Source organism: Camellia sinensis, chromosome 6, assembly GCF_055761805.1.
Source record: "Camellia sinensis isolate YWXY chromosome 6, ASM5576180v1, whole genome shotgun sequence".
NCBI lineage: Eukaryota > Viridiplantae > Streptophyta > Magnoliopsida > Ericales > Theaceae > Camellia > Camellia sinensis.
This window is the reverse complement of record NC_138966.1, coordinates 125194438-125208070: the sequence shown is the minus strand read 5'-3', so window position 1 is coordinate 125208070 and position 13633 is coordinate 125194438.

Below are 13633 nucleotides of genomic sequence, written 5' to 3'. Positions count from 1 at the left end.
ACACCATTGCCGACTAAATGGTTTTGGTCGCTAAAAATACATATTTAGCGACCAATGTTTTGGTCGTCGAAGACTAAATTAAACTTGCAAATTATTATTTGGCAACTAAATTATTATTTAGTCGGAAAAAATTGATATAGCTCGACTAAAAAAATATTAGTAGCCTAAACCCTAAACTAACGCCAACCAATTGTTTTTTTGTCGCCTATTGTTATACTTTTGGCGACTAAATTTTTTTTAGTCGGCAAAAATTAACATACCACGACTAAAAAAATTTAGTAGCCTAAAATCTATGTTAAAGCCGACCAATCATTTTTTTAGTCGCCTATTGTTACACTTTTGGCGACTAAATTTGTTTTAGTCGCCAAATTTAGTCGCTAAAAGTGTAAATTCTTGTAGTGTCTCTTTTGTAGTTGGTTTCTCATTAATCCTTGATAGTGTACTAGCATATGATTGGGTTGGTGTTTTGGTGCTAATCTAATTGGGATTGAGATATTTCGCTATGATCTTTGCACTCATTTGTTTCCTTTATTAATGTAATATTTTCAAATATTTATCAATAAAATTTCATCTTTCCCTAATAAAAATAATAAATAAATATAAATAAATAAATAAAAATAGAATTAGGTTGGAATCCATGTATATGCTTAATTTGTCATTTCAAGACGCGGATTCCACCAGGAATTTCCTATCCAAAACTGGATTTAACATACTATTGTCACAACTTCTCCTCTCTTATCTCAGCGGCCAAACTTCTTGGGTTTGTCCACAAACAGAATATTAAAATAATGCGAAAGGTTCCAAAAGATATTTTGTAGAAATTATGTGTTTAGTTTGCTTTTAGAATCATAATTTTGAAGGTATAATTTTTAAATTATTTTTCAAAATTTATAACTAAATACACAATTCAAAATTATTTAAAATTTCATTCAAAAATTATTTTTAAAACTCATAACCAAACACACAATTCAAAACTCAATTTAAAACTCTTTTCAAAACTCTGTTGATAATATATTGTTGAAGATGTTTAGTAACGGGATTGTTAAATTATTTTTATTAAAAATCTAAAAAAATAATTTTTATATTTAAAAAATATCTAAAACAAATGTATATATATATATATATATATATTTAAAATAACAGGTTGCAATTGTAAAAAAAAAACAAAAAAAAAAAAAAAAAAAACAAATTTGCACTGTTATTGTCAACCAACTGGACGTTTGGAAGGATGTTCGGGCGGACGATCGGGTAGTCCCAATCCGCTCTTTTCAAAATTTAAAATTCAAAAATTCCTTTCAAAACTCATATCCAAACAAATTTTCTCTTTGCAAAACTCAACTCGCAATTTCACACTCAAATCACAACTCCAAAAAGAGAATCACAATTCCAAAATTAAACCAAACGCAAGTAATTTTTTGTTAGAACCCTGACCCATGATTAACGCTAATTCACGTTAAGTATGCCAAATAAGTAATTAAGAAGAAATCTTGAGTCAATTACATGTGCATTGCATCATTTTGTGTCTATATCTGTTTAAAGTAAAAAGATTTGTTCATGTTTTTCTTTTGGTTTGTGAATTGAAGGCCTTATCGGCATCCGTTACAAAAATTGACTTCAATTATGTGTTATTTGGTATTTTTAGGAATTTTTGGAGAGTTCAATTTGAAATCAATTCGGAATAAATAATTAGAATAAAGTAACTCCAATTGATTAGTCTAAGCTTACATTGATTAAGCTCCACTAATAAGCCTATATAAGGCTACTTTGACTCCTTTACTTGGCTTTACACTCTCATTTCCTACTCTTTGATGCTCAAAAACGTGAGAGACAGAAGGGAAGAAAAGATTGAACACAAACAAGAGGGATTGCTAGGAGAAAAGGAATGAACCTTGGAGATTGATCATCTAGCTCAAGAATTTGGCATCTAGGACTCAATAGAACATCTAAGGTAAGAAGCCAAGTCTCTAGTCTTGGAATTGAGTTAACTCATCTATGAATTCAAGAGAATTGAGCTATGAAATGTGAGAATTAAGCTTAGGTAATAGGAAGGAAGATTAATTCATACATGCATGTCTATTCCTTTACAAGTTGAGCATGATTTCCAAGAATTCTCTCATGCATGTTTTGAATTCACCTTGATTTTGGGAAATTATCAAGTTTTACGTTGTTTTATGGCATTTGATCATGTTTCGAGAAACTCAAGATCAAGAAAATTCATGCATGTTATGATCATGAAACATTTATAAAGTTTAAGTTGAATTTTTGAACAATTGACATACTTTGGGGCCTTTATTTCATGAAATGATCTTCAAACCATGATATTTTGTGAGTTTCTAAGTGTTTTCCAGAATTTTGGCCCAAGATGATGAGTTTTGAAGTATTTGGTTTGAGTTTGACGCTTAGAGATCAAATCTAGAAATTCTAGATTTTTGCATTCACGCTTAAGCTTCACATTTTGCATTTCCGCTCGAGCGAGGAAAGCTACGCTCGAGCGAGACCCTTGTTTTCAGCAAGTTTTGAAAAATATTTTTAAGTGCATTTTTGCATCCTCATTCCATCCTAGGCATTCCTAAGCCATGATTAAGACTCCATAATGAGGATTAAAGGCTAGAAACACACTAAGAACAAATGAATTAAGCTATGTACAATCGAGCGTGTGATTCAATGTATGAATCTGCCATGTTATGTAGATCACGCGTCGCAGGAAAGGTGAATTGCCCACTTTGCCATCTAATTGGAGCTACCAATTATCTGTGAGTAATAACTCTGTAAAGTTATGTTTAACTTTAATTATTTTCTGATGTTATGAAATGATAAATTTTCTGAAATATTATGTTTTGTATGAATGAATGATTGCCCAATTTTCTTTGAAACGTAATTCTGGTATCCTTAGTAGAGGCCCTCGCCCAAGGGACATAATACTGTGGCTTATGGTCATGAGGCCCTAGCCCGAGGGATAATACCATGGCCCAGGCCCTCGCCCGGGGGAAATAATACCGTGGCACAGGCCCTCGCCCGGGGGAAACAATACCCTGGCCTATGTATGAGATGTGTCATCCGATATTGGAGGTTCCTTTATGGAACTTGATATGCTTGACCAAAGAGACATGATTACACTAATGGATGTACCACACATGATTTGAATATGGATAATATTATGATTTTGTTTTTGTCATCTGAATATGATTCTGATTTGCTATGAGGTTTGAAATATGTTATGGGCATCATTTATTAAAGTCTTTACTCTGTTATTATTCACTAGGCTTTAGCTCACTATTTATATTATGTATGTAGGTGAGCAGGCACGTGACCAGGCCCAGAGTTGACGGCCTATGTTCAGTTTTTGTCAGCCAACCTTTGTGCCTCCTAAGGAGGTTCCGAATGAAGTCGAGATTTGTGGCTGTTTTTGTAATCATGTTAGAGTTTGTTTGTTTGTTAAGTTTTGAGCAAGGTTTCTGACATTATGCTACTAGGGGTGATATGTAATGACTGTCTCTTAACATCACTCATAAGTTTATAAAAGTTTTAAATTATGCGTATCATGTATGTCTTCACAGCTCAATGGATTGTGTATATTATGTATATTTGCTTCCTCAACTCCTAACTTTATGTTAATCCATCAAGAGGCCTTTGGTAATTTAAGGATTATTGGCCGGTTACGATACTAAACCTATAGGGGTGGGTTTGGGTCATGACATTTTTTTAGAATTTTTAACATTTTTCGCAATATTATGTACATAAAATGTTTAAAATAATCTTTTTATTAAGTTTAATAATTAAAATACATATTTTTTCCTTGATTTTACTTAACGGAATAAACAAATGGTTTAGATTAAAAACAAATTAAATTTTTTTAAGTTTAAATTGACAAAATTAAAAAGTCAAGGTTTATTTTATTATAAGGGTCAAATCCTGAGTTTTTTTAAATAATTTCTCCTTTAATTTTTATTCAGATATTTTCTGGATAATGTCATAGTACATAGTCATAACTAAAAGAAAATTTGAGTTATAACCAAACCTCACATGAGGTATAACTAAATAACTTTTGGATCATAATCAAAATAATGTCATAACCAACATCACAGTATATCATAATTAACAATATAGTAGATCATAACCAAAAGCATAAATGTTGTAACAAAAAGTGCACATGGTACCCAACCTAAAATTTTTCCACATATATATATGAAACACATTCAAAATAAATACAGTTGGCCAATTTTCTTTTCGCACTACAAAATAGGGAATATTACTATTCAGGAGATGTTTAGAAAAATTATTACATATTAATGAAAAAATTTATGATTTTAATTATTAAATATTTATTAATTTATTAATTTTTTGTAATTTTTTTCTGACAACAATTGAGACGTAATTCCCATTTGCATAATAGTCTCTTTTTTTTTGTCAATTTTACTTAACAAAAATATAAATGATTTAGAATAAAAACAAATCAAAAGATTAAGATTGAAATTGATAAAATTAAAAACTCATAATTTATTTTGTTAAAAGACTCAAACCCTGAGATTTTTTTTATAGTTGTCTCAAAACTAAATTTGCATCATCTATTTTATTTTCAAGGTACATAATTTTGTCAATCGAGAAAATACTTGCAAAGCCTCATGAAAATGAGTATTGATATACAAATAAAAAGATGGTGTGGCACAATTGTAAGTTTATCACTTTAAAAATTTTATAAAAAAAATTTAAATGCCTCTTTAAAAATAAAAAAAGAAAAAGAAAATATCATTGACACATGTTTTTGTGAATGATTCTGTATAAAATCTTAGACTTAAATACACTTTTCATTATTATAATTTGACTTGGGTCCTTATAATTTCAATTTGAATAATTTGGACCATACATTTTAAGTCGAGTTTTTGATGTGGTCATTCTTTCTAAATTTTTGTTAATTTTATCGATGTATATACTTTAGAAAATTGATAAGTGTCCCAAAATTATTAATTTTAACCTCCAATTTAGAAAGACGAACCAAATTGAAACCTTAAAAATTGAGTGTTACTATTAGCACCCCATCAATTATTTTGGATCCTCTATTTCTTTGGAGTCCCACTTATAAATTCTAAAACCCTTAAAATTTCTTTTTTCTCCCCAAATAATGCCAAAATTGTTCTTTTGAAAATATTTCACCTATTCAATTGAATGTACATCCTCACACGTCAAAAAGCCTCTCCCAAAAACCTTAACAAAGCCCATGAAGGTGATTACTACTTTATCTTCACATACTTGTTCATAACCTAAGAAAATAAATGTAAGATTTTTTTGTTGTTGATTCAAAATTCCCCTTTTATGGGTTATGCGATCTCCATGAGTTTAGATTTGTGATATCTCAAGTGGGTTTCTTTGAGTAAACTATAACAATATTTGGATGAGGAAGAAAAAAAAGGAGATGGATGGAGGATGGAAACCGGTGGTGAGGAAAAAGTGGGGACAAAAACTAGGCGGACCACCAGTGGAGTCAGGTTTAGTTTCGTTGTTTGTTGATGATATTCCCGCATCTATGAGCTCGAAGAATCTGTTCAATGTGGTCAGTAACTTTGGAGTGGTCAAGGATGTCTTTATTCCTATGAAGAGGAGGAAATCGACGGGTTTAAGGTTCAGCTTCGTTCGATTTGATTGTCCGATTGCGGCGAGTGTTGTAGTTCAAAAGGCAAATGGGTTATGATGTGATGATTCTAGATTAAAAGTTAAGAAAGCAGAGTTTGCTAAGGAAGAGCAAGGGGGTAAGGGGTAGTATGATAAGGCAAATGGCTTTTCGCAGAAGGTGCAATGAAGGATGGAAGCAAATACGGCTATAGTGAAATAAGTGAAGCAATTTCAATTGCAGAGCAGGGAAGCGAGGAGGGATGAACGAACCTTTGCTGAAGTAGTGGTTAAAAGAGTGGGACAAAGGTCAGATATGATCACGGTCGTCACAAAAGAAGAAGGTAACGGTTGGATATACGAGAGCGTGTTTGTTAAGCTAAAAGCTTGCTTTTCATTCTCAGATTTGAAGGAGGAGATTAGTAGCAGAGGGTTGAAGGATGTTCTTGTTCGTGAAGGGGGAGGTAAGGTAGCAGTGCTGATGTTTAATTCAAAACAAGCTCTAAACGAGGGTGTTGGCAGTCTGAAAAAATAGATTTATGATTGGTGCGAGACTGTGATGGAAGGGAGACAAGGGGTTGTTGAGGAACCGGAGAGATGTGTTTGGATTGTCTGTTTTGGTGTTTCGTTCAATCTATGGAGTGTGAATACTTTTATAAGAATCAGTAGTGTCTGGGTGAGGTAGTACAGGCTGATAAGGACACAAGTAGAATGAGATCTTTTCAGTGTAGGAAAGTTAAAATTATTACAAAGTCCTTGGAATATATTAATAGGTTGATTCAGTTGAACTGTAATGGTCGGCTGTACCCTGTTAGGGTATGTGAGGCTTTGGAGACTCTAAATAGTGGTATCAGTAGTAGCAGTAAAAGTGATGATGTTAAGGTTGACACCATTGCTGAGCTTGATAAGTCCTCAGTTAATGGTGGTGCAGCATCAGTAGGCGAGGTGAGAGAAGAGGCAAACACAATTGCTGAGGTGGAGCCATAGGGACAGGTGGTTAACAAGGATTTGGTGCAGGTATCAGAGCATGTCAATGAGGTGGTTAATATAAATTGTGTACTGCCTGTTGTGGGCATTTGTAATGATGGATTGTTGTATTCTACAACTAATGAGGCTGTATTGGGGATGGAAAAAGTTTGTGAGGAAGGTTGCTTGAGTGGGGCGAAAGTAGGAGAAGGGAAAGAGTTGTGGGTTGAGGAAACAGGTAGATCGTAGAGGGTGGATGAGGAGGTAGTGACCCAGGGCTTTCTAAAAAGTGTTAGTGGGCTGGAGAAGGATAGGCCCAGTATTAATTTGGAGGTTGTGTTGAAAGAGGCCCATGGGGGGGTAATAGGTAGCAAAAGAGTTAACCCAACTATAAGGGGAAGTTCTTTTAATTCTGTTGGGCCCGGTTTCAAATTAATGGCTTCACAGGCTGGATTTAGAAAGGATAAGGGTAAACAAGGTAGGGTGGAGAGTAGTAAGATTAGGCAAAGATCAACAGTGAGGAAGGGTGTTCAGAGGAGGAGAAGGTTTGGCTCGGGTAATTCTTGTAGCTTTTCGAGAGGAGCTGTTTTCCAAGCTACAGCTACTACATTGTCGGTCTCCTCTTCTCAGAAGGTTGAGGCTGTTTGGAGGAATTCGCTGTTCAAGGAAGCTTTATCTATGATGCAGGTGGGTAAGATGTTGGGGATGAACTGTATGGGTAAGGAGGAGGAGATCATAAATCGCATTGTGGAGATGGAAGCCAAGGATCTGGGCCAGGTGGGAGATGGTATGAGGGATGTTCCAGTATGATTGGGTATCCGAAAGGGGTTTTTTGGGGTTTTTGTTATGGTCATGAAGTTGATGTCCTGGAATATTAGGGGTTTGGGGAGAAAAAACAAAAGGGTGAAGATTAAGAAGCTGGTCCAAGAGAGGAAGATTGACATTCTCTTATTGCAGGAGTCCAAGAGGAGTAGCGTGGATGGTAGTTTTGTGAAGTCTATGTGACCTTGGGAGTCTTGCAGCTTATGGCTGTGGATTCGAAGGGGAGTGTCGGGGGTTTATTATGTGTTTGGAACCCATAAGTATTTAACCTTGTTGAGTGTTGCAGTGCAAGGTCTTTCATTCTACTGTTAGGTACATATAATCAGTCATTTGGGTGTGTGGTAGTCAACATATATGCACTGAATGGGAGTAGGCAAAAGGGTCAATTATGGGAAGTTTTACTTAGGTTGAAGCTATCTTTCCAACAACCTTGGTGCATTTGAGGGGATTTTAATGAAGTTAGAAGTATGGGCGAGAGAAAGGGTTGTTTGCGGCGTGGCAGAGGTATGTTTGAATTTAATGAGTTTTTAGAAAAGATGGAGTTGTGTGATCTGCCTCTGTTATGAAGGAGGTTCACCTGGTGTAACTCGGTTGAAGGCGAGAGATGGAGTAGGATTGATCGGTTTGTGGTGGATCCGGAGTGGTTGGAGGTTTTTCGGTTTAAGCAATAGGGATTGCCAAGAAGTGTGTCTAATCATTGTCCTTTATTGCTCATGGAAGATGTTAGGAATTGGGGACCTAGGCCATTTAGGTTTATAAATGCCTGGTTCCTTCATCCTGATTTTAAGTCAGTTGTTAAGAAGTCTTAGGAAGAGGCCAATGCTCTTGGATGGGCAGGGTATAGATTGAAAGATAAATTGGCCAAGCTTAAGTTAGATCTCAAGAAATGGACTGTGGATGTGTTCGGCAATGTGGAGCACCAGTTAAAAGTAGCTGAAGAGGAATTACATGAGATTGATTTGTTAGCTGAAGATGGGCCATTGCTGGAGACTATTATTGATAGAAGACGCGAGTTGAGATCTCTAGTTTGGAATTACAGTAGAAGGTTAGAATGGTTGTGGCGTCAGAAATCTAGGCTGAAGTGGGCTCAAGAGGGGGACAAAAATACACAATTCTTTCATGTGGTGGCTAGTAGAAGGCAGCGTAAGAATGTGCTTGATTCTGTTGTTGTGGATGGGGTTAAAGTTGGTGATCCAGATCAGGTCAAACAAGCTGTATTTAGGCATTTCAAAGATTTGTATTCTGAGGTGTGGAGAGGTAGACCAAAGTTAGAAAGGCCACTTGTTACTATTGGCAGGGATAGGATTTCAGTGGAGTTAGTAGCGGAGTTTTCCGAGGAAGATGTATGGGATGCTATGAAGGAATGTGTAGAAACAAAGCTCCAGGGCCCGACGGTTTTAATTTAGCATGTATTCAGAAAAATTGGAAAGTTATGAAGAATGATGTTATGCAGTTCATACAGGAGTTCCATTTAAATGGGAAATTGATCAAAAGGCTGAACAGTTCATTCATCGCCCTTGTGCCTAAAAAGGAGAATGCTGTGGAGCTGGGGGATTTTAGGCCGATTAGTCTAGTGAATTCTATTTACAAAATTTTGGCAAAGGTTTTATCTAGGAGGCTGAAAAGGGTGATTCCTGCAATAATTAATGAGGTTCAAACAGCGTTTATCGGGGGTCGTTGTATTTTAGATGGGGTCATGATAGCAAATGAAGTTATTGAATGGTGGAAATGCTCAAAGAGAAGGCGTACGACTTTGTGAATTGGGATTTTTTATTTTCAATGGTGTGCAATTTTGGTTTTTATGAGAAGTGGCTATGTTGGATTAAGGAGTGTCTATCCTCTTCCAGGATTTTTGTTCTGGTGAATAGATTATCCACAGATGAGTTTACACCACAAAGGGGTCTTAGACAGGGTGATCCCCTATCCCCCTTCTTATTTAATATTGTGGTTGAGGGTCTTAATTTGCTTCTAAGTAGAGCTCAGCAGCTAGGTTTGTTTAAGGGAGCTATAGTGGGTTCTACTAACATGAACATCTCGCATCTGCATTTTGCAGATGATACAATTATTTTTTGCGAAGCTGAGATTTCAAAGTTACTCTATATTAAAAGGGTGTTAAGGTGTTTTGAAGTTATGTTGGGTCTCAAAATTAATTTCCACAAAAGCATTGTTTGTGGGGTGGGTATATCAGATAGTATGGTATTAAATTTAAGTGTTGTGCTTAATTGCAAAGTTCAGAAGCTGCCTTTGTTGTATTTGGGCCTCTCTTTAGGAGCTAATCCGAAAAGGAAGTCTACTTGGCAACCAGTGGTTGATAAAGTGAGGAAGAAGTTGTCTCTTTGGAAGAGAAAGGTATTGTCTTTCGCTAGACGTTTAACGTTGATCAAGTCAGTTGTGTCTTGTTTACCATTATATTATATTTCGGTCTTCAAAATGCCTAAGGGAGTGGTCAGGTTGATTGAAAAATTACAGGCTACATTTCTTTGGGGAGGCAGTGAGTTGAGAAGAAAAGTCCATTTAGGAAAATGGCAAGAGCTAACTACGTCTAAAAGCCAAGGTGGTTTAGGGGTTAGTAGTATTGAAGTTATGAATGTTTGTTTGATGCTAAAGTGGTGGTGGACGTTTGGGGCAGAGGATAGGGCCTTGTGGAAGTCAGTTATTTGTAGCATTTATGGATGGGTTGGTGGGGGGTGGTGGCTAGAGTTGGGGGCTGTAAGGAGAGTGTCTTCAATTTGGTAGGGTATTCTTGATATTGCTAAGGGTCATCCTCGGTTAGTAGAGTTTTATTTGGATAATATAAGGTTAAGGGTTGGAAATGGAGAGAGAGTCAAATTTTGGACTGATATTTGGTGTAATAACAGTAAGCTCAGTGAGGAATTTCCAAGGTTGTTTTGTTTATCGGAAGATAGGGATGGTTTTGTTATGCAGTTCAAACAGAGAAAGGGAAGTTCAGGGGATTGGAATTTAAGGTTTAGAAGACCACTTAGGGTGTGGGAGGAAGAGGAGGTAAGTTGCCTCCATGCCTAGTTGGTTGATACCTCTGTTAATAGTGGGCAAATGGATGACTATCTGTCGTGGGAGTTGAATACTTCAGGTCAATTCACTGTGTCCTCTATTCGGTTGTGGTTACAAGCAGCTAGGGGTCCAGACTTGAATGTTGCCAAATGGTTGTGGAGATTGCTGTCCCTCCAAAACTGTAATTTTTTGGGTGGTTGGCATGGCGGGGCAGAGTAAAAACAGCAGCTTTCCTTCATCGGATTGGGGTGTTGCCAGCTAATGCTAGTATTTTGTGTGTTTTCTGCAGAAATGAAGTGGAGTCAGTTAGTTATGTTCTCCTCCATTGTCTATTGGTTTAGAAAGTATGGGCTGCAATGTTGAGCTGGTGGGATGTGTGTTGGACAACTCCGAGTTCTATTGAAGCTCTGCTACAATGGTGGTCTGGAGCTAGATTCAAGAAAAAAGTTTTGTGCATCTGGAAGATTGTGCCATTGGTTGTCTTGTGATCAATTTGGAAATTTCGGAATGAGATTGTTTTTAATAATGGGCAGGCAAATTTTACAGATTTGGTGGAAGTTGTAAAACTTAGAGTAGCTTTTTGGGCCAAGAGTTGTGTGTCAGGTCTGCAATACTCTGTGCATGACTTCTTGTTTAATTTTCAGCAGATTAGGATGTGTTTGTAAGGGGTAGTTCTGATGCTGCTGCTGTTGTTGGTTCAAGTAAATTTCTAGGCTGTGGATTTCTGGGCTGCTGTTGTGGATTTCTGGTGCATGATCTGTTTGGTGTGTTTTGCTGTGGATTTCTGGTACATGTTCTGTCTGGTGCATGATCCGTTTTGGGTAGTAGCAGGGGAAGGTTGCAAATTTGGTCTAAGGTTGCAAAAGATGTCTGTTGTTGGTTGGTGCAAATCTTTGTATTGTATCAACATCTATTTCATCATCAAATCAAAATATCAAGAATTGCACTTTTACTAGGTAGTACACAAGCAGATTCAATTTTCCTAAATGCTGTTGTGTGTGCTGTGGTGCTGAGACTGGGATCTGTCACTAGGAGTAAATTTGGGCATTTTGGCTGGAATATGATAAAGTGCATTGGGCAACAAGGGGCAGTTTTCTATGGTTTGCTTCTGTAAAGTTCTTCATCAGATGTGGTCTATTAATGAAGCAAGGGAGAAGATCTATTCTCTGCTGGTCTGCTGAGGTGTTTTGGTGCAAGAGAATAGGGAAAATGATGCATGGACCAACTACCATACGGCAGTCAATTGAAGTCGTAACTGTGATTGGTCCTCAAATGTGATCCAATTACTAACAATCATCTCAATCGACTTTTGCGTTGTGGCTTCAATATCACTTATCGTCTCATTATGCAATTCCAAGGCTATATAGTCCTCAATAGACCTTGGGCATTTCTACAGTGGTGCTTTGGTCTGCTATGCTCAATAGTGGCGCTCTGTTAAGTCTGTTGGTGATGCTGGATGCAAGTCCGGGGTGGAAAATGGCTGCAAATCTTTTTGTTTTGTTGGTAATGCTAAACTATTGTTGGACTACTGTTGTTTTGTTCAGTTCTGATGGTGGCTGCAAGTTTCTGGGTTTGATGAATTGATATGCTCGGCTGGTCTCTGTGATTCTCAGTTTTCGCCTCTATCAATATTGTCTTATGGCTGGAGTTTTTTTTTTCTTTTTTTCATTCTGCTGGGGTCTGTGGTTGTTTATGGGCTGCTAGGGGTCTGTTGAGTGATTCTATCAGTTGATGTTGTTGTTAGCTATTATGCTATGGCCCTGCTTGGTAGAGCTGTGGGAAAGTGCTTATAGCTTATGCCTAAACAGCTTATAGCTTATAACTATGAACATAAGCTGATTTCTGACTTATAAATTAAGCATCTCCTGCCCAACTCAAAGAATAAGCTGATTTCTGACTTCCAAAAAGCTATAAGCTATAAGCTAAACCAAACACATCAAAATAGCTTAAATTAAGCTGAAAGCTGAAATAAGCAGCTTTTAAGCTGCACCAAACAGGCACTATGTCTTTTGTCTATAATTTGCCTGGTTTTTTGTTTTTTGCATTTTTTCTGTCGAGTTTGGTTCCTCACCAAACTCCTGGGGTTGAGCTTGCAGATGACTAGGCTATCTTCTCGATGCCAACCTAGTTGGGATTGGGTTAGGTCGTTATGATGCATGCTGCTCTCCCCTCCCTCCCCTCTTTTTTGATGTAATCTCATCTCTTGTATAGTTTTTCATCAATAAAGGTTCTTTTTGGTTGATCAAAAAAAAAAAAAAAAAAAGTGGGTTTCTTTGAATTCGCTGGCAGTTTCAATTCTTGTTCCTTATCTTACCTGGGTTTTGTAATTTTAAAGTTTGAAAAAAGTTCATCAATAATGTTCGGTTATCTGTTTCCTAACAAATAAGAAATGTTCGGTTATCTCTTTCTGAACAAATAAACAATATTCGGGCTTGTATTTCTGAAGTTTAATCATATGTTCGAGAGTTCAGTCCCGAAAAAATGACGAACAGTTTTTATTAGTTTTGTCCTTTTTTTTTTAAGAAACTTACCCTCACAATGTCTATCTCCTTTGAGCTAAGAACACCATCAAAGTTATGAACTTCCTCTGAGTTTTTATTGTTGTACTACTCTCGTCTCATGGAGTTATGGTTGTTAAAAAAACATCCATTCATTGTCATTGCCGGATAAGTATAGGTAATCAAATGGTTACTACCATTACCGCTGGAATATTGCCGCCAAAGATTATCAAGGTTTTGTAGGTAGGTGGGTTTTGAAGGTGAGATTTACAGAAGATGGATGAGTGGTAATGAAGGTGAGTGCTCTTATAAACCCTAACTCATGATGTAATGGGTGTGTAAGCTTAATTGTAAGATGGTGTGTCCCAAATTATTGATATCTTTTTTAATAATTTCATTTGAGATTATTATAATAATAATAATAATAATAATTAAAAAAATGGGGGCCTAAAATAATTGATGAGATACTAACAGCAGCACTCTAAAAATTTGATAAATTTTCCAAAATTATTAATTTTAACCTCCAATTTTGACGAAAAATTTACATTAAAATTAGACTTAAAGGTGTAGGGCTAAATTATTAAAATTAAAATTATAGGAATTAAAATAAAATTTGAGTCAAATTCAGTGATGAAAAATATAATTAACCCAAAATTTTAAAAGAATAACATTTTCCTATCAAAAATTTATCGAGGACAAAGCTCAGTGGCATGAGTAATACACAACAGCAA